General features: G+C 32.4%; 1 protein-coding gene across 1 annotated transcript in view; it reads right to left on the bottom strand.

Moving 5' to 3' along the window:
• Positions 1 to 20,320, bottom strand: part of LOC117173693 — a 122,883-nt gene that overhangs the window by 63,879 nt on the left and 38,684 nt on the right. The window lies entirely within an intron of this gene.

Here is a 20,320-nt window from a genome sequence, read left to right on the forward strand (position 1 = left end):
TATTTTCAAAACAAAATATTTTTAGAACTCGCTCTGAGGCTTCAAAGTTTCCTGATTTGAAGTAAAGAAGTCCTTACACCAGCTACAGGTTTAACCCAGAGATCAGCTATAGATTTATTAACTTATTATTACTCTGCCATTCAACTTATTGTCAGTGACCGTATTTTGGGATCAAGCAAATACGGTGCACAATGAGAGGCCGGACCGAGGGTCAACTTTTTTTGCAGCCGTCCACCTGCAGTTCCTGCAGCTTTTCTTACTCTGTACTCAATGTAAATTATACTTTTAATAATTTTTCTTTTAGAAATCTATTCTCAATGGCCTAAAGAATGTCTCTTCTTAATGTCAGGTTATTACACAATTATATCTGCGGGTCACAATGAACCTTCAAATATTGCCATTTTATGCCATTTTTGATATGCCTGAAACTTTTGCATAATATTTATGAGATATAAAAATGCGATAAATACAATATTAATTGATAAGTAAACAAGTATATCAAATATGAAATAAATCGACTTTTCATTTCCTTTCTAAAATCGAAGAAATAAAAATTGGAAACATTTTACATGTTAAACTCCATAAGACATAAAAATGGCCAGAGCGAGTTCTAAAAATATTTGGATTTAAAGTTCCAGAAGCCGGTTAAAATTTCTCAAATGTGACTTTTTAGGCCACCCTACTACTCATGTTATCCCGAGGTTTGTAGACTGCCGCTACAAACACAATTTACTTCCTGCCATCGATTCTAAGGATGTTCCCAAGTCTGCCAATTATATAGCTTGGACAGGAGTCCAGAATAAGATTCGTGAACGTAGGTTTGTTACTTACCACATTCACATATACGCCAACAGTCAATCTGTTCTGAAAGCACTTTATTTGACTATATCAAGAGTTGTCTGGAGTTGCTAACAAGAACTTTTCTATGTATTTGGTAAATACTAGGTCAACCTGATCTAGGTTCCTGGACACGAAAATATTGAAGGTGACGCGTAAGCTGACACGCTCACAGAAAGTGGAACTACAAAAGCCATCAACGGATCTAAGCCATACTGCAGAGCCTCGTGTACTTCAGCCAAGTGTGCCAATAAGAAGTGGCTCTTGGAGATGAATACGAGATTTTGGAATATGATTAAATGAATGATACACTCTAAAAAGTTGATAAAAAACCATGATTACGAAAGTCGAAAAAACTCTTGAACTTGGAAAGAAAGGGATACTGACCCTCGCTGTCCAAAATGTGGCTTTTTTTTAGGAATCAGCGCATCAAATGCTCTGCAACTGTGATGTTATAGGAAACCTCAGAGTAAACAATTTGGGAAATCATTTTTGTAACCAGATGCTTTCGAAAACATGCTCTACGCAGGAATAAACGCGTTCATAGCTGAAATTGGAATCAAGAATAAGGACTAAATCCAAGGCCACGGTACAATAGGTTGCATATTTATATCTTCATTGCTTTAAGGCTTCAATTTCCCTGCCTATTTGTAATAATAATAGTAATAATGAAAATAATGATGATAAACATATGCGTTCAATTAGTTTAAAAACTGTAAAAATACCAATATAATACATTTAATTGTAACACGTTCAGCAAAACACTTTGATACAAAAGTATAAATAAAACAATACTCATTATTAACTGAAGTCGTTTTCGAAAAATACGACCTAATTTAAACTTCAATCACTTTTGTAGAATTCGCCTCAAAACGCACATGATGAGTGGATTCGGATTTTTTCGATTCGATGACAGCTTGAGCTGGTTTGGATTCGGATTTTTTTTAATCAATTCAAATCCGTATGTATCACAAAAACAAGTAAATTTGCCTTATAATATATGTTGAACATGTTCTTCTGGTGAATCTATTAAAGTAGAGACATTTCCGCGTAAGCCAAAACCACAAAAATTAATCAAATACATATAGCGGCTAAAAGGACCACAAATAATAAGAAGAGTAATATTTGGGCCTGTATTAAATAATTTCTGCTTATAATTCTTATTATTTTATTACCTAATATCGCATAATATGCAGATTTTCAACGCATAAATTCATATAATAATCCATTTTTAATTAAATGATTAAACAATTTTCAACAGTAGAAAAATTGATCCTACACATAAAATGTAAATGAGAAAATGTAAACTTAGGCATTATGTTTCATTATCATTCAGCAAAAAGCACGTGTCTTCTATTTTTTATTAAATCTCATCACTAGATTGACGTATTGGGAAAGCGACAAATGTTGCTCCCAGGATATATATTAATAGATGAAAAGAAAAATGTGCTATATAATGGCAAAATATGCAACGTTTAGACCAATATTCGCTTCATTCGTAGCAAAAAGTGTTTCTAAAGCAATTAATATGGTTAATAAAGAGTTTTCCTAAATAGGGCCATTCTCTCTCGAATCAAGGGGTTTTAGCGTTTGAAATTGGTATGAAATCAAATGCAACAAGCATTATACTGTTTGAAAATATCTGAAAACAGGGGAATATGAGTGGATCTTTTGAAAATCATCCGATATTTTGAAATGAGTGAAAATCGAGTGAAGTCAGCAGAAACTTGTTCAAATATTATGAAATCGTGAGCGAGTCAGTAGGAGTCAACGAGACATAGTGAGTAATCACGAGCAGTCAAGTTTACATGCGATCAGCTGTGATTTTGAATCAAATTCAAAATTATCACGATAATTACAATTGTGTTTTTGTGCTGTGTTATCTAAATTTGGAAATAATATAAACAGTGATAAGATAAATATTCATTCTGCCGAATTAAGACTGATCTTTCGTTCTCAAACACAAACTTTTTATGTTGGTTTCACTGATTATGACTCGTTGACGATAAAAATCTAGTAATTTCGGTTCTGTTTCATCTAAAATGTAACTAAAATATAACTGCATTTTTTTATATTTATCAATTGCACATTCAGGGGGGACGTTTTGATCAAAGAAAAAAATTCCCAGTCATTTCCCTGGTTTTTCCCGGTTCGCAAACATTTTTCACGGCCAATGAAATTTAAAAAATCGAACTATATTCTAAAAATTTTTCCATATTAAGTAATAAACAATAAACAACCAATTAAAGCATTCAAAGTCAAACCATTGAATTCCAAACTTTTAGAATTGAAGTTTAAAAGTTTTCAATTCAAAAATTATGTATTCAAATGATCAATGGCTTACACGTATAAACTGGAAGGTACTAACACTTTTAAATTGAAAAGTTTTAAGTGAAATACAAATAAACTGCAAAATTTAGAACTTTTATAAATTATAGAGTTTAAAGATTCAGATTAAGTTCCAAAAATATAAATCCACGTTACAATTTTCAATAGTCTAAATTAAAGAATCAAGCAATGAACTTCAAAAATTCTCAAAATCATATTATTTTAAGTAATTTTAAGCTAGACACATTAAAAATTAAAAAATAATTTTTTAACTTAACAGTTCTTAAATTAGAAGTTAAATTATTTTTATTGTAAATAGTCTCGGCGTCCTTCAAAAGCTTTAAAATTTTATTTCAAAAACTTGAAAAATCTAGCAGTGGTTTTAAATTTTTCCAAATTCAAAATCATTTTTGAATTTTTTGTCAGAACTTTTTAATTTATTTCAAAATGAATTGAATTTTGTCTATTATTTTTTAGAAAAGACTGTAAATTTAAAAGAAAATTAAATTGGAATTTATAAATAACAATAGAACATTTATTATTTGTAAAAATATTAGAGAAATATTAAGAGATATTTGGAAATTTTTAAAACATTCGAATTAAATTTAGAACTTGAAATAATTTGAAATACTTACAGCCGAATTTAAAATAAAATTTAGATTTTCATAGATTTCAAACAAAAAATGTAGAATTTTTTTCAGAATTGTGAAAGACTACAAAAGAATAAAAACGTTATTAAGATTCTTAGGAAAACTGAAAATGATTTTTCACTTTGAAAAATTATTGTAACAGAACAGATAAAATTGTAACGCTAAAAGTTTAAAAGTTCTTCGAAAATCTAAAGATTCAAACAAAGCTTTCTATGTAAATCAATTCAGTTTCAAATTGTTTTCTTTTAAATATATGGTTTTAATTTACTCGTCTTAAACGAACAGTGAAATATTTCTAAATATTAAATACTTATTCTTTTTCTACATAAGAAATTTCAAATTAAATAGGATAAAAATGAAATAATTTACTCACAATATTTTAAATTTAATAAAAACCTTTAATTATGACTATATTATTATGGATTTATTTTCAAGTTGAGAGCAGTAAAACGAACGTTTACATTTTTTAAAAGCTGAAAAAATCAATAGAAATAATTTTTTAATAAATTTATTTCATAAATTTAATATAAAAAAATAATATCAAGGAATACCTGAAACTCTGAATTAAAAATATATTATTGATAAATCATGCAAATTTAATTTTAAAATAAAATTATCGGAATAAATTATATATTAATTTCAATTCTTATCAAAACTTTCGGATTGAAACAGTTACAATCTGGAAATTCTCAAATTTTTAACGGATCCAAAATTTTTTGGTTAAATCAATTATTGTTCAGATTTCTATACTAAGAGTACAGATCCATTTTTAAAATAATTTATTTATATTTACAGTTGATATAATAAAACTGTTTTTTATTTAAAATTTTCAACTTCAAATGCTTTTAATTTTTAATTGTTTAAATCCTCAAAACTGCTCTTTAATTATTTTAAAAACTGTTAAAATCGTACTTGGACCGATTTTTCTTCTGAAAATTCGTAAAATTCCCGGTTTCCCGGTTTGGCGGCCACCTCTTTTTTATAAAAAAATCTTCGATTTTAAAAACTTATAATTTTTTTTAACCTTTAAAATTGCATTTTAAAATTCTTTAAATTAAAATATATGCTTAAAAATTAAAAATCTAAATTGGACAATTTTTAAAGTGAAAGATTTTCGAATTAAGCATTCTAAACTAAATGATATAATAATTTATAAAAATCACAATTTAGGAAATTATTTAAATCGGTTGAAATCAAAGTTGGACAAAATTTTTATTCTAAAAATTTTGTAAAATTCCCAGTAAAAAAATAAATTCACTGTCATTTCCCGGTTTTCCCCGGTTCCATAAAATACCCGGTTTTCCTGGTTTTTCGATCCAACGGTCATCCCTGACATTGAATGCAATCATCACAATTCTTATATTTAACTGATGCAATCGCTAAGTCAATACAATCCATTAAAATAGATTTAGCTGCTCTTTCCTCTTCAGTTTTTGATTCTTCTCAAAGGACAAGACGTAAGACACACGAGTGATTAGCAAGGTCTGAATAAGTTAGCTTGTAAGGAGAAACTTTTAATTGTTTTCCAGATTTATATTTTTAAATAATTCGCGACTGCTAAGCTCTTTGGATACAAATAATTTGCAATTTGACTATCAGAGGGTTTTCCCCATTCTTGCTCTAGACTTGTCTTACGAATGACACTCCCTGGCGGACCGAAGGAACCGAATGGAGCCTCTACAAAGTATCCGTAAAGACCACCTTGGGTCCCTAATCGGTTCCTTTTGAAAAACTAAAAAAAAACAGCAAAATCAACTTTTAAATTGTTAAAATTCGGATTCTACGTTAAAATTTACATTAGAAACTCACAGAGTAATTGCAATACTTTTTCTTGCAGCATTAAAAACTTTAAAAAATAAAATACCTGTCATTTACATGGGCCGAAGGCGCCTTCAAGTGCATCTTCCTTTAGCAGTAGTTTATAAGCGTTCGGTCGGTAACTTTAAGAATTTTGTCTGGATGCTAGCGCCACGCAGTGGAAACCTCAGACAACAACGCTGCGTTGCAAGTGAGAGACAATTTTATTTTTAAAGTTCGCGCGCAATATACTACCTGAGCTAATATGGATGCGCTTGAAGTCACCTTCTGCAGAAGATATTGACATTTTTAAATTTTTTAACGCTGAAGAAAAGTATTGCGATTACTCCATGAGTTTCTAATAGGAAATTTAGCTTAGAATCCGAGTTCCAACAGTTTAAAAGTTGATCTTGCTGTTTTTTTGAGTTTTTTAAAAAGGAACAGAATGGGGAACCAATGGGGTCTTTACGGGTACTTTGTAGAGGCTCCTTTCGGTTCCTTCGGTCCTCTAGGGACTGGCTTCAATTCTTTCACTAATACCGTTTATTCGGATTTCCTCTACTCTAATAATATGTATTATAGACAAAGCCTTTCCTTTTTTAATAGTTTCTTTATGAAATTTAATCCCATGTTTTATTGATTCAAATCCAGTTTTATTATAATATTCATAATGAGCTGTCAATGTAAAAGATCATATTGAGGTTATGTTTACACCGGTATCTTAAGAAAAATGTTGTATTATCTTTAAACCACAAAACGCTTCAAAATTGTCAAAACTTCACATTTTTCCTTAATTTTTTTGGAATACGTTCCAATTTCAAATCCGTTTTGAAATGTTTACACAACTTTCAAATCTTTTAAAATATTCTCTTGAAATTATTTACTCACAATAAAAAAATAATTTTTAATTTTGTTCGAAATCTAGAAATCTAAATGATTTTTTAAAACCTTTTAAATCCTTGTGAAACGCTCAAAAACCTTAGAAATGTTGTATTTAAAATCTTCTAAAATCGAAAATTTTAAAACCCATCTAATTTTGTAAATATTTTTCAATCATCTCAAAACTTTTATATATCTATTAAACTTTCTCGAATTTGTATAAATCTTTATTCTCTTAGAATGCATTTTTTCAAAATAAAACATGATATAAAATTTCCCCAGGAATTTCAAGAAATTGTTTTTATTATCTTAAAACCTTTCAGAATCCATGAATGGAATTAAAAATTTATTTTGTAATCTTCAAAAACTTAAAATTTGTTTTAGATTTTTTTAAATATATTAAAAAATGTTTATTTTTGCTAATCACAATTTTCTACATTTAATTACATGGCACCAGTTTATAAGCGCAAATTGGATTTATCTTATGATTTATTTGTAGTTTTTATAAATACTTATGCTATTTACTATAATCTTATGACTCATGATCTAGTCACATAATTTTGAAACATTTATTTTACCGCATATTATAATTTAATTTTCATAACCGTGCAAAATATTAAGATTATTTAAAATGGCTGTGAACAAAATTAAAATAGCGGCAAAGACCGTAAGATAAATAAAGCGTTATTCTTTAATGAATCTTATTTAATGTAATAATTTAATGTTATTTAATTTAATGTATCTAATTTTAAACGTTTATGTTTAGTAACTAAGTTATTAAGTTATTAAAGTTAAGTTATTCAATTTTTGAAGTTTCCACTATGCAAGAACATTGTCAACTTTTAACCAATTCGTATCGAATTGATTCAACTTTAAAACAAAAGCGGTACAAAATTGAAATAAAATAAAATTCAACCCTCAAATACCACACTCTATCTGCACGTATACACTACACTAATGCGAATTAAGATTTCGTATTTTCAAATGTTTATAATTTCTGCATAATTAAAGTAATTATAACTTACAGGATACGTTTTTCGAGGTAAAAATTACTAAGAAATACAATGGTGATAAAAATAAATTAAATAAAAAAATTTTAAATAGCAAAAAAAGAAAGAAATGAGAAGAACTTTTCTGAAACTTCATTTTTTTTCAAAAATTGCCATTTTTTAATAATGATCAAAAACGTATTTTTTTAAAATTTAAAGCTTAAAGTACATATTTGCAAGAAAAAATACTAAGTACACATCCAGTGAAATTTAAATATTTTTTAACCAACCAGGGGTCGGACATCTCCGAGATATCCTCGCGATGGACGCATTCATTTTACCCAGATCTTGCGGCTTAGGAGAAACCTAAATATTAATTTTCCTCCTTGTCGTAAAATCGCAATCATCTCCTCAGGAGGTGCCTGCTTTCCACGGTTAGTCTAAATGTCGCTTTCTTTTCTTTGTCTGCGGCTTATTCATATAGAGTTTAGGAAACGTTTTGCGCACACATTAGGTTTTCGAGAGGTAAACAGCTTGATTTCGCAAAGATTGATCCACAACATGCTAAAGCTCTGGGTGTTTCTGGTACCATATAGCCATATAGCCGAATGTAGCTTCCCTTAAAGCTTTGTGACGAGTGGGTCACGTGACCAGATTCCTACCTTACCCGACAACTTTTTTTATGTCCTAACTTCTTTTCACATGAAGCGACACATCGAGTTGAAAATTTCGGATAATAAATCGGAAGCACTAAGAAAGATGGATCTGGTCCTCAAATTTAATAATTATGAAAAAAAACAAAAAAAAATATTTACAAAAAACCTTTTTTATAACTATAAAAATTTAGGACTAGGCCCACCATTCTTAGTGCTTCTCACTTAGTATCCCAAATTTTCAACCCGATGTGGTGCTTCGTGTGAAAATGAGTTGGGAAATAAAAAAAAGTGTCGGTGGGGTAGGAATCTGGTGACGTGACCAGATGGTCACGTGACTCACTCGTCACGTGACCTCAACAAAGAAAGCATGGCATCATTGCAGTCCAGCAAGTTATCCTTGAGTCGATTCGTCCACTTAAGGGGCCGACCATAAATCACGTGATCGGTTATCACGTGACTTTCTTCAAAATGACGAAAATTTATATAACATGAAAACGAACATTAAAAAGAATTTGTAAGACTGTTAACTGCGAATTCTATATACTTGAATAGTGTAAAAAATATATAACTTTATATACTGAAGTATTCTTTTAAAAAATTCGAAGCATTACATCGTGTAGAATTAGGTATTTTATGGTTAGTGGGGGAAATTAAAGATGTCTGCACGCTGAGGGCCAAACAATCATACTAATTGCATGAGAAAAAAGTTGTTTCTTTTAGTACTTGGAAAAAAATGATTTTTCACCATAAGTGCACTGGAATATTATTTTTTATTTTAAAAAGGCTATTCAATCAAAGGAGAAAATCGACAACTTTTTGTAATCTTATTTATACATTTAGTTGTGAAAATAAAAAAGCTTTAAGAATGTAGAAAACGTAAATGAGGGACAAATGAAATGAATTCAGATATGAATAATGCTACAGCACTTAAACCGAATTTTAAAGTTTTAAGAACTACCTGTATCTAACTTAATGATTTAATTAAATACATTTACTAACTTTTTTTTTAATGTAAGCGTTCTCCAGTCGGCGTCACCATGGACTCTATCCTCTTTTGTCTCACATAATTTTTAACTATGTCTCGCACTTCGTCATTCCTAAGGGAACTTCTGCGACAAATCCGGATATCGAAAGCATTAAGTGACTCATCTACCTTAAATCGATGATTTCAAGATCTATGCTATAAATGAAAGATGTATTGTCCAGAAGCACACTCGACAAATTTGAATGCAGTTTGAGTTAGTAAAATGCGCCAAGGTTAATTTAAAGCGAGGAAAGCTTGATGACATCCCTGAAGGCCCTGAGCTTGTCGACAGAAGCGCTATTGTTTTTTGACCTGTCCGCGAAGAAAAAAGTATCTTTAAGTAATATTCTATTCACTTTTAATGGTTCCATGGTCAAAAAAGGTTATGCACAAGAACAAAAACATGCACCTTAAGTTGTCTGTCCCGCGACTGTGCAACTCACACCATTAACGTGGTCGCCGAAAACTGAATCTCGAATGTCTTCACAAAAGGTTTTATCTGGTTACAGCATAATATAGTCCCAACTGGACGCGGTTCTCTTCATAAAATAGTCAGAAAGCAGAACAAGTAGGCAAAAGAGCGTTTCTCTACAAAGCAGTGGAAAGGTCTGCTGAAACTCTTGGCCTTGACTTCAATGTCAGAGGTAAGCAAAATGCATGAAACATTTTCCATACCGAGTACTTAATCCCGAAGGCCTAGATCAAGAAAACAAATGAGAAAAACTTTCGTTAACAGCTCGTCGATGAAAGGATGCACGGCATCTTCCACAGAAATGTGAAGGATCATTCGATGGCGTATAAGCTAATGTTTGCTTTCCTCAAATCATTCGGATTCAATTTTAGCTTGGAGGCTTCCACTTTGGCTTGTTAAGGCGGTATCATTTCCACGTTAGCATATCATAGCTAGCTACATTGTGATCCAAAACATTCCAGATGAGATCTGCAGTACATACTATCTAGTTGTTCAACTCATGTGGAAAGGACAATGCGGTACTAACAGTGCTTTATTACTGTATTTCTCACTCTTACGGCATCAGCCCTGATACCGGTCCGTCAAACGCTCCTAAAGAAATAGAGTCAATTGCCGAAAATAGTAAGTGCCGCATATACTAGAACTATATATTCTCGACAATTGTTTCTGACGCGCTCTCGAGGCTGGACATAGTTTTTCTGGACTTCGAGAAACGAACCATGTTCGTTATCAACGTTTCGGCACCAGGCGACATGAGCATCACAGCTAAGGAGAATAAAAAAAAAGGTATAAAGACTTTATCAGGAATTTGCAACGAGTATACATGAAATGTTCTGTTAAGCTAGTCCTCCTCGTCCTCGATACTCTTACAGGTGAAAAGCTTTCACTGACTAATAGCCTGAAAAGCATCTGCGCGTGTCAACGAAATGCTAAAACACTTGCGTGGCAAATTCATAAGACGATCGTCCTTGGGTCAGTTCGTGTCTTCAGGGTGCACAAAACTTTTGCAGGAGCGTCGTAATAAGTCCATCGCAGACTGTAACTAACTACCTCACGGTCGCGAGACGCAGTTGCAGCTGAATCATTGCCGCGATGTTGTCGGGAGCGGATGCAATTTCGTATAATGGCACCTGCTCCCAACGAAATACCTCGGTTGTCCTAATGACAAACGTTTATATAAATAAGTGAAGGTTTATTTTTTGGCCTATTAGCTTTGAAAGATATACTTGATCACACCTCTATGTTCCCAGAATTTTCTTACAATTAGTCCTTACACACTAACATCTATCCACACCTTAATCCTATGATTGCTTGCTCTTACACCCTTTCCATCCTCGCTTCGAATCGCACGTATGACCCTAGCTTTCGTCTTCCCTCGCATCGCCAAACTCTGTCTCCACGGCTAACACCTAATACTTACCTGCTATTTACAATATTTACTGTTCACTTACATATGCTTCCTCTCCTATTTGAAATATTATCTTCTGCATTCCTTTTTCGCCTCCCTTTTCTTCTTCCACATCTTATCCAACACCCACTTCATCCATGTAACCGCCCTTCGGCCCCTCTTTCATGCAATAGTACTTCCATGATTATCTTACATGCACTCACATGCACTCACATCTCAATCTTGCTATAAGCTCCTGATTTCCTTTCTCCCCTTTTTCACACAAATATTTCGCTCTCTCCCTTGGCATGATCTACCCATAGTTCCAACCAAACCTTGAACTTCTTATTCTCTCCTTTTCTGCTGCCTTCTCTCTCTCTCTATCTCTCTCCATGTCGTTTTTCTTTATCCTTTCATAAAGCTTTCATTTTCCTCATACACCCTTCTCACTCCATCCCTATACAGTCCATTCCTTTTAAAATTCCTTCCTCTGTTCACCTTTGTCTTTCTCTCCCCAGACCTGTTCCCCTTCTCTACTCCCTAACCAGCTTATTTCTCCACTCTCTTTTCGCTCCATCCGTTACTCCACTGACCTTTTTCTTTCTTTAACCCGCCACCTCCTGCTTTTCGTTTCTGCGCGCCCTCACTTTCTCTTGTCTACCTTCTCCTTCAGCTCTTTTATCTCCTTTTCCCATTTCTAATCCTGAAGTTTTCCCCATATCTTCAAACTAATCTTTAGGTCCCCTTACGTCTTCTGCCAGTCCCTTAACTTCTCCAATTAGGAATTCTTGTGCCACCTTTTCCGCTTAATAAACTACTCTTTAGACCCCCTTACGTCTTCTGCCAGTCTCCTAATTGCTCCTATTAGAAATCCTAGTGCCACCTTTTCCGCTTGCCCCTTTTTTTTACCCGGTTGACCTACATATCCTGCCGCTCTTCTTAAAAGGACTGTCTACCGCGCGTTTCTCCTGACTATGTCTCTTTTTTTCTGTATCCCCCTTCCCCCTTGCTCGTTCTCGACCCTCTCTCTCTCTCATGTGCTCCCCCCTCTCTCTTTCACGCTTATCTCGCTTCTACATTTCAGCTTATTCCCTTTTCCTACTCACACCGATCGATCTCCAAGCAGCACCTACTTGCAACCGACGGATGTCTCTTGACGCTGCCACCTAACTCCCTAAGCTTTCCCTTTATTTAAATTTTCACCATCCTTAACAGCCCCTCTGCACAACTATATCTCTCCCTTGACCTCTCCAACATTACAAGAGACACTCTTGTCCCTCTCAAAGGCCCAAATTTCTGAACGCAAAATCACCCGACCCCTTGACAACCTCCCCTTAAATTCTCTATTTCACCGAATCACATCCACGCAAAAAATTTAATTTCTCTCCCTTATCCCCCCCCCCCCTACAATCTTACTCACCTCCTAGGCTTCCATCTTCACACCGTACTCGCATCTTGAACCCAAATTTCATTAAACACTCCCACCACCTGTGAACGAACAAGTTCTCACTACCACCATCAACATGCCACGAGCCTTAGTGGGAGACTCAAGAGCATGCGCGTCCCACTTATCCACTATTTGTAGCAACTTCGTGGAGTTTTTTCATTGGATAATCACTATTGCCCACAAGCAGGCTTTATGTAGCGAATCTCAGGTAAAGCTTCTTTGTAGATAATCGTTTCTAAAAATTGGGGATAAGTGGCCCACTAAGGCCTCCAAGCACATAGTGAGGACGAGAGCCACGGCGAGAGCGACGCGGTCAAATGCTTGAGACATAGTTGACCGTTAGGAGCCTTCCATAAACCTCGTGCTTTCTTTGGTAGAAGGGGAGGGGGGGTCGAATAAAGGCCAAGTTGGACTAATAGTAGGTTTTTAAGCCAGATAAATTAATTCTTTACCAACAAAAAACAACAATTTTTAACAAAATACATGAATTTTTAATTAGGGGCCTTCCATAAACCCCGTAGAACCCTAGGATTGGGGGGGGGGGTCTCGACGAGAATGCCGCGGTGAACACCATGAACGGAGGGAGGGGTCAAAAAGTGGCACAAATTAGACCTCGTGGTTTATGGAAGCCCACCTTAGAAAGGGAAGAGGAATCTCTTCAATTTTAAGACCTTCCGAAAAGAAGATATTTTAAAAGCAGGCGAAAGTTTACATGTTAATCTGGTTTAGAGACGTAACTCTTTTTTTGAAAAAGTTCTTGAACATTCGCTCTTAATATTAGTAACGTTTCACGAATTTGTATTCGGCCGTCCTTTTAGTGAAAATGATATTTTCGTGCCTGCCCGTGTATTAGGAGACAAGATTTGTTTAAAATCATCGATGAGCAGAATGAAGTTTACTTCTCCTCCTGAACGGAGTTCAGACCCCACTCTGGTTGGGAAAGTGATTCTTTGACAGATTTAATTTTGAATATTCGTTTAAACTCACTGACTACTTTTTCTTTTTCAAATTAGATAAATTTTTAAAAGAAAAGAATTTCAACGAACGAAAAGAATTTCGACTATTGTGATCTCACATACCTGTAAATGTAAATCACTTCTTTACACTTCGCGTGCTAGTTTACCAAAAAAGTGGAGAATTGCCGCCCTTATTTAAAATCAAACAAGAGTTGCATGTAAAAATAATATCCATTAATTTTTAACCATTCAGTGTAAAATTTTCAGAGATCCATGTTGTGATTTTAACTATGCAACCTCAGGGTTTCCTTTTTAAATTCAGATTATTATTTTGCATTTGAGTCTACCTTTAGAAATTAATATAGTTAATTTTGATGATCCAACATTCCTCGCGATTGGGATTTTATATCATCGATTCAAAAGTACGATATTTTGGTTGTAGGGGAATATTTCTTTCAATAAAACGAATATTACTTGAAGAACACAAATTTACATTTTGAACTAAATGAATGAAGGATTGTTCCAATTGAATGTGCCATGAATGGGAATGAATATTTCTTTGAAATAAGAAAATGTGAATTGCCGTATTTAACCCTCGACATAAATGCCAAAGAAATATTTCTTTGAATTAAACACATGGATATTGAATTTAACATCATATTTCTTTAATCTAAGAAAGTATTCAATTGAAAAAAATAATTTAAACTAATAAAGGTTTGATTTAAGAAAATAATTGTTTCGTTGAACTGAATGTTTATTTCTTACGAATAATTTAATTCTAGTAATCAAATTATATATTTTCTTCAACTTAAGAAATAAATATTTATCTAAACAAAATATCTTGTTGATCTAAATAAATGCTTCATTGGAATAACTGTATGAATTCTTTGTAACAAATAAATATATTTGAAATTAAATCATTATTTTGAATTAAATCATTAATTATTTGATTTTAATTAATCTAAATACTTGATTTAAGTATGGACAAATAATTGATTCAAATGCGTCCGAATCAATTCAAAGAATCGAACTCATTGCATAAAATAAATATTTCTGGGAACGACTAATCACATTACAACGAATCTATATCTTTTAAATCATGAAAACATTTTCTTGAATGTAAGAAATATATATTTGAATCAAAAACATATATATCCAAAGTACTCATGTCTTTCGATCAACAAAAGAGGTTTGTCTGGTTTAAATAAAAATTTCTACTGTTAATGAATATTTTCTTCGTGCAAAGAAATATTATTCAAGTAAATGCATTTACTTGCTTCAAAACATTATTTTTTTCAGTGGAGAAGATGAATCACATTACTCCTGACGACGATGATGATTGGGTTTGAAATAAAGAAAGAAAATTATGAAATAGGTATTTCCATGATCAAGTTGAAAAAAAGGTTATTATTTAGGCTGCGACTATTTTGCCATACATTTATATCAAAATAGCCGACGGTAGCTTATTTTGAAATAAAATTATGACTAAATAAAGACGGTATTTTATTTCGCCCTTTCGGCATATATGCAGGAGGGGGCGACGGTCAAAATAAGAAGAGTGAATTATTTATTATTATATGGTAGATTTTAATGAAGCAATCAATAATTTAAAAGGCAATTGAAATTGCGCCAGCGAAACATGAGAATGAGAGGTGCGTTAACTTCAAAATCGCAGAAGACATGGTATATAGGTGGTTCTGGCCACCGCTGGTAGGTGGCGCAAAAAACGAGTGCGCAAAATTTAAATTTCTTTGTAGGGGAAGGTGGGGCGCGACGGAACAGGCGAGTAAAATAGAACGCTACTATATCTGGAAAAATATCCACACTTCAAGTTCGATATTAATTTATTAAATAAAAATAAGTCTAATGAGTTAAGGTAAGTGCAAAAGGAATTGGTATTTTATGTAAATTGGATCAAAAATCAGGTAAATGCAAATTTTTAGTACTTAAGAACTCAGAAATGGTGTGACTTTCGAAAGAAAATAAAGTACTAATAATGTCCTTATCCCATTTTCCCTTACAAGAATTTCAAAAAATGATGTTTAAATTTTCTGTTCTTGGCATTAGATTTAATTATAAATTATTTAGAAAAGAAAATACGGATTTCAAATAAAATTGTGGTTGGGGGCGAGATGCAACACGCTGAATGGGGCGGAATGGAACAACGGAACATCCGCGAACATAACCTGTCGCAGTCACTGTCAGTGTAGCCCGTCGCTGGTCCGGGTTGTTGCGAGATAATTACAAGAAATAAAAAGTGATAAAGTACATTATTTAAGTTATTCAAATGCAAAATTATAAAAGGAATACTGGTAGTAGGTTGTGTTCTGCCTAAAATATGTATTTTAATATTATATCTCTTCCAGTTGGTGCTGCATAGCATAAATTTTGATTTGTTGCTTACTTTTTTTTTTAATTTTTAGAAAATTTTCACAAATTAAAATTGATATTCCAATTGTTCCATACAATCTCACCATGCGCTCTGTTTTACCCGCCGCGTGTTCCATAGCGCCCCAACTAACCTACAGTACTTTATACTTAATTTCTGAAAAATTAGTTCGCTCCATTTACAAAAACATATGTGCAACATGTAAATAATAAATTAGAGAAACTTTTAATTAATATTTATTTCTGCAAGTTCTTACAGGTTACAACTTAATTAGCGTTCCAGATTTTTTACATCGTCTCGCCCAACATTCTCCTACTTTGCTATTACAGCAACGAATGAAACATTTCAATTTTAATAAAATAAAAATAAGTTGTTAGGTCCGAATCCATTTTATTGCATGCAACTTCAAGTCATAGAATCATTCGCGTCATCAATATGTTGTTCGTCATTTAATATTTTCATAGGAACGTTGTAATTTTCCATATTTTCTCATTTTTTTACGGATCTGGAATCTGGAAGGAAAATTTAAATATCTCAATTAAGTAAAATGTTATAGCTGTTAATTTAAAAAAGTTGTAAATATTTTTAATGGAAACTTCAAAACTCGATTGCTAATAACTTCAGATTTTTTTCTTAAATCGGGAAACACGTGCCACTTAATTTTCTTTACAACACATTTGGTCGCCAAGTGATTCTAAGATTTGAAGTTCAACTCTACACGGAGCGACCGCGGCTAGAGCTGTCACTGCTTTTGACACGAGCGGTTAGTGTCCAAACAAAATTTTTGGAATGGCAACAGCCACAGTTGTCAAAGCACTGACCGCTCGATAATTCACACTAGCCGCTCATGTTTATGGCAACAGCAGCGCGAGCTTGGCAAGTGTTGTGCTTAGCCCGACCAGTTCTTGGTATTGGCAACAATCTTTTGTGTTGATTTTCAATAGCGCGTGATGTAAAATAGCTCTAACGTTGAGTGACAACCACTCTTGTCGCTCGACTCATTCGCCGTAGTAACAAATGCTGAAAGTATTAAGGGAAAACGTGACATGATCAAATGTACTTTGTTGGCTTAAAATTTGGGTAATCTTTTTAGACGATTCATACATGGTGAAACAATAGTTTAAAAAATGATCAAGCAAGTCGGAAAGTTCACTGATATTACCTAAAAGAAAAATATGCAATAAATTTATTTTTCTGATTTTCTTTCTTATTGAATAATAACATTGAGAAATAGATGTTTTATCATTTAATCGGAAATTTAGAAAAGAGAAATTTGTACAACTTTTTAGAACTTTAAGAGACTTTTCGAATTTAATTTTTGGATTTCAAAAGATTCATATTAAAATTCAACTTTTAATGACTTTTTTAAGGAACTAACTCACAAAGTGTTCGCAGATCATTTCAATTTTTGCAATACAATTTAAAGAAAATATTTTTAACAGAACTTTCAAATTAGAATCGGACTTTTACGACTGGGAATATAAAATTAAAAGTCATAAAAGTACATGAAGGTTAGGTAAGGTAGGGTTTGAACTTAACAAAATTTGTTTCTTGGTGAGTGAAAGTAGCATGATTTATATTTCAGTTAATTTCAGTTAATCTTTACATAAGTATCAACTTTATTAATCCCAGTCGCTTAATTATCATTGTGTTAACCAGCAAAAAGTAAAAAGATTTTTGAGGTAAAATGTGATGAAAAATTATATACTCTGAAGTTATAAACAATTACGATGTGCATATGCAGGTTCATTCATCTCGATCAGTTGATGGTGCTCATAGCGCAGTTGGTATATTGCGGCTAATTAGTCGGGCGAGAAGCGCGGCTGTCACTAAACGTTAGAGATATTTGACATCAAACTGTATTGAAAATTAACACGAGAGATTTTTGCCAATCCCAAGAACGGGCCGCGCCAATCGCAACACTGACCAAGCTCGCGCTGCTGTTGTTATTAGCACGAGCGTCTCGTGCGAATTTACGAGCGGGCAGTGTGTTGGCAACTGTGGCTTATAGAAATTGTTCAAATTTTTTATAATCTACACAAAAATAAATCCGTTGTTTTTGTTTTGAAGAAAAATGATATTTAAAGGTGGCGCAAGCCCCATGAAGTTTAGCACGTATTTCTTATATGAAAAAAAGACCTTCTTTTTAAATTTTATTCAAAATTGTTAATATTAGTTTAATTAAACTGGATCTTGAGATTTCTCTTCGAAACCAGCCATAGAATACATATGAATAATTACTCTTTTTAAAACACCACCATAAGTCTGTTTTTAGGGTTAAAAAAATTCCCCAAAGTAAAAAATGGGGCTTGCGAGTGACTTAAATAATAAATCCAAGTTAATAAATTAAAAGTTTAAGCAATTTGTTATTATTATTGATGTTCAACTTGAATAATGCTAGAAAGTTGCGGTTTTTTCTGAAATTTAGAACTATTTGTCTACTTTTCACTTAGGGAGAGCTAAAAATTAATTTAATTGAGCAAAAATAATGATTTAAGCAACTTATTATGGTTCATAACTATATTCTTCTTTATTAATTATATATAATTGCGGTCCCTTCTGAAATGTTTAACTGTTTATCCACTTTTTACTTAGTAAAGCACTAAATAATGCATGTTAACAAACATTATTGTTATCCATTATTTATTATCTATTATTATGATACATATTATATCTTCCCTTAGATAAGTGTTAAAAAGTTGCGATTTTTTTAACTCTTTAACATTTTGTCTACGTTTCGCTTAGTGAGGTAATAATCAATACGAGTCTAAAAAAAAGCTTATTTAAACAATTGATTATTGTTCATGACTATCTTTTCTCAGAGTAAAGCTATAAAGTTTTGTTTTTCTGAAATCTGTAGTTATATTTGAACATGAACAAATAATAAGGGAACCTGAACAAGAATAATTTTTTTAATATTATTGCCTTTGTTGAAGTGAATTATTTTTGCTCTTTTTCCAATGCTTAAAAAAAATGTAAACGATTAAGCTATCTTACACAAGAGGCAGAAACAAAGAGTAGAATAGTTAGAAGTAGGTGGGAGGACTAAGTCTGAAAAAGACTTGTAAAAGTTTTCTTTTAAATTACCACATGACCTTTATTGCAAGGCGCAAAAGAAAAATTTGGAATTGAAACTATATATTTTATCAGCCCCCCAACCCCTAAAAAATATATTTTCAATGCTTTTTATCATTCGTTCCTAACTAAAAAGGCAAAGCACACTTAAACATTTCCCAAAAATCCGCAACTTTCTAACCATAAGCAAAGATTTTTATTAATATTATATTTATATTATATTATTATTAGTCATTTATTTTTATTCTCTTAAAATTTAAATGTTACATTCGTAGCTATAATATCAAAGTATAATGAAATTTAAATTTCGCGCATTCGATTTTTGCGGCACTTACCAGCGATGGTCAGAACCACCTATAAACCATCTCTTTTGAGATTTTGAGGTTAACGCGCCTCTCATTCTCATGTATTGCCGGTGCAATTACAATTGCCCTTTTAATGATTAATTTTTTCATTATAATCTACAATATAATAATAAATAACTCACTCTCCTTATTTTGACCGCCACCCCTCCTGCATATATTCCGAAAGGGGGGCATAAAATACCGTACTTACTTAGCTATAATTGTATGTGGAAATAAGCTACCGTCCGCTATTTCGCCATACTTGTATGTCGAAATAAGCTACCGTATTACATTATTAAATGTGTTATCAAACTAATAGAAAATAATAAGGCTTTAGACATATTGATGTGAAATTAGGTCAGTTCAGGTCATTTTTAATAAATGAACTCTTGGATATAAACGGAGTTTTATTCTTCCTCCCGTGCGAGACCCATTTATTTCATAAATAGATAAAATAATACCGCGTAAATTCCTACAGCGTTTTCCGCATTTAGAAAAATACAGAAAATATACTGATGTGTTACAAAGTCACTTACAATCGACAGAAATTAATAAAATGTGTTAAATAAACAATTTTCATGAAATATTTTAAACTAATTTTATCAATAATACTTTGTTCTTGAAAATATACTTCGTTTCTAAAGTGCTTCACGTTGCAATAAACAATCAGTATCTTTTTATTTAATTAACAGAAACTGCAGATTCAATAAAAACGGTCAAAATTTAATTTAAAAGTAAAAAAGCGTTTAGACAGAAATTTAGAAATCCGAGTACGAGAATTTTATCGTTTGTAGGCATGCTAGATATTTAGAGAAATCAACTGAAAGTGTCCGTTTGACAGCACCTCAATGAAATCAGCGAATTTAACCGATAAATTAAAAAATAAATAATTCATTTCAGGGGCGGCGGAACATGTATGGTATGCATGGAATACTCCACACATGGAAAAATTCTATATATGAAATTCCATACATGGGAGTTGTTGTAGTATGTACAAAACGAAGTGTAGTTTTCGCAATATCATGAATAAAGGACACTTTTTCCTTCGAACAAACATTTTTTCCGTAAAATTTCGAGAATTTTATTCCCC

The sequence above is a fragment of the Belonocnema kinseyi genome, chromosome 5 (assembly GCF_010883055.1).
Source record: "Belonocnema kinseyi isolate 2016_QV_RU_SX_M_011 chromosome 5, B_treatae_v1, whole genome shotgun sequence".
In the NCBI taxonomy this organism is placed as follows: domain Eukaryota; kingdom Metazoa; phylum Arthropoda; class Insecta; order Hymenoptera; family Cynipidae; genus Belonocnema; species Belonocnema kinseyi.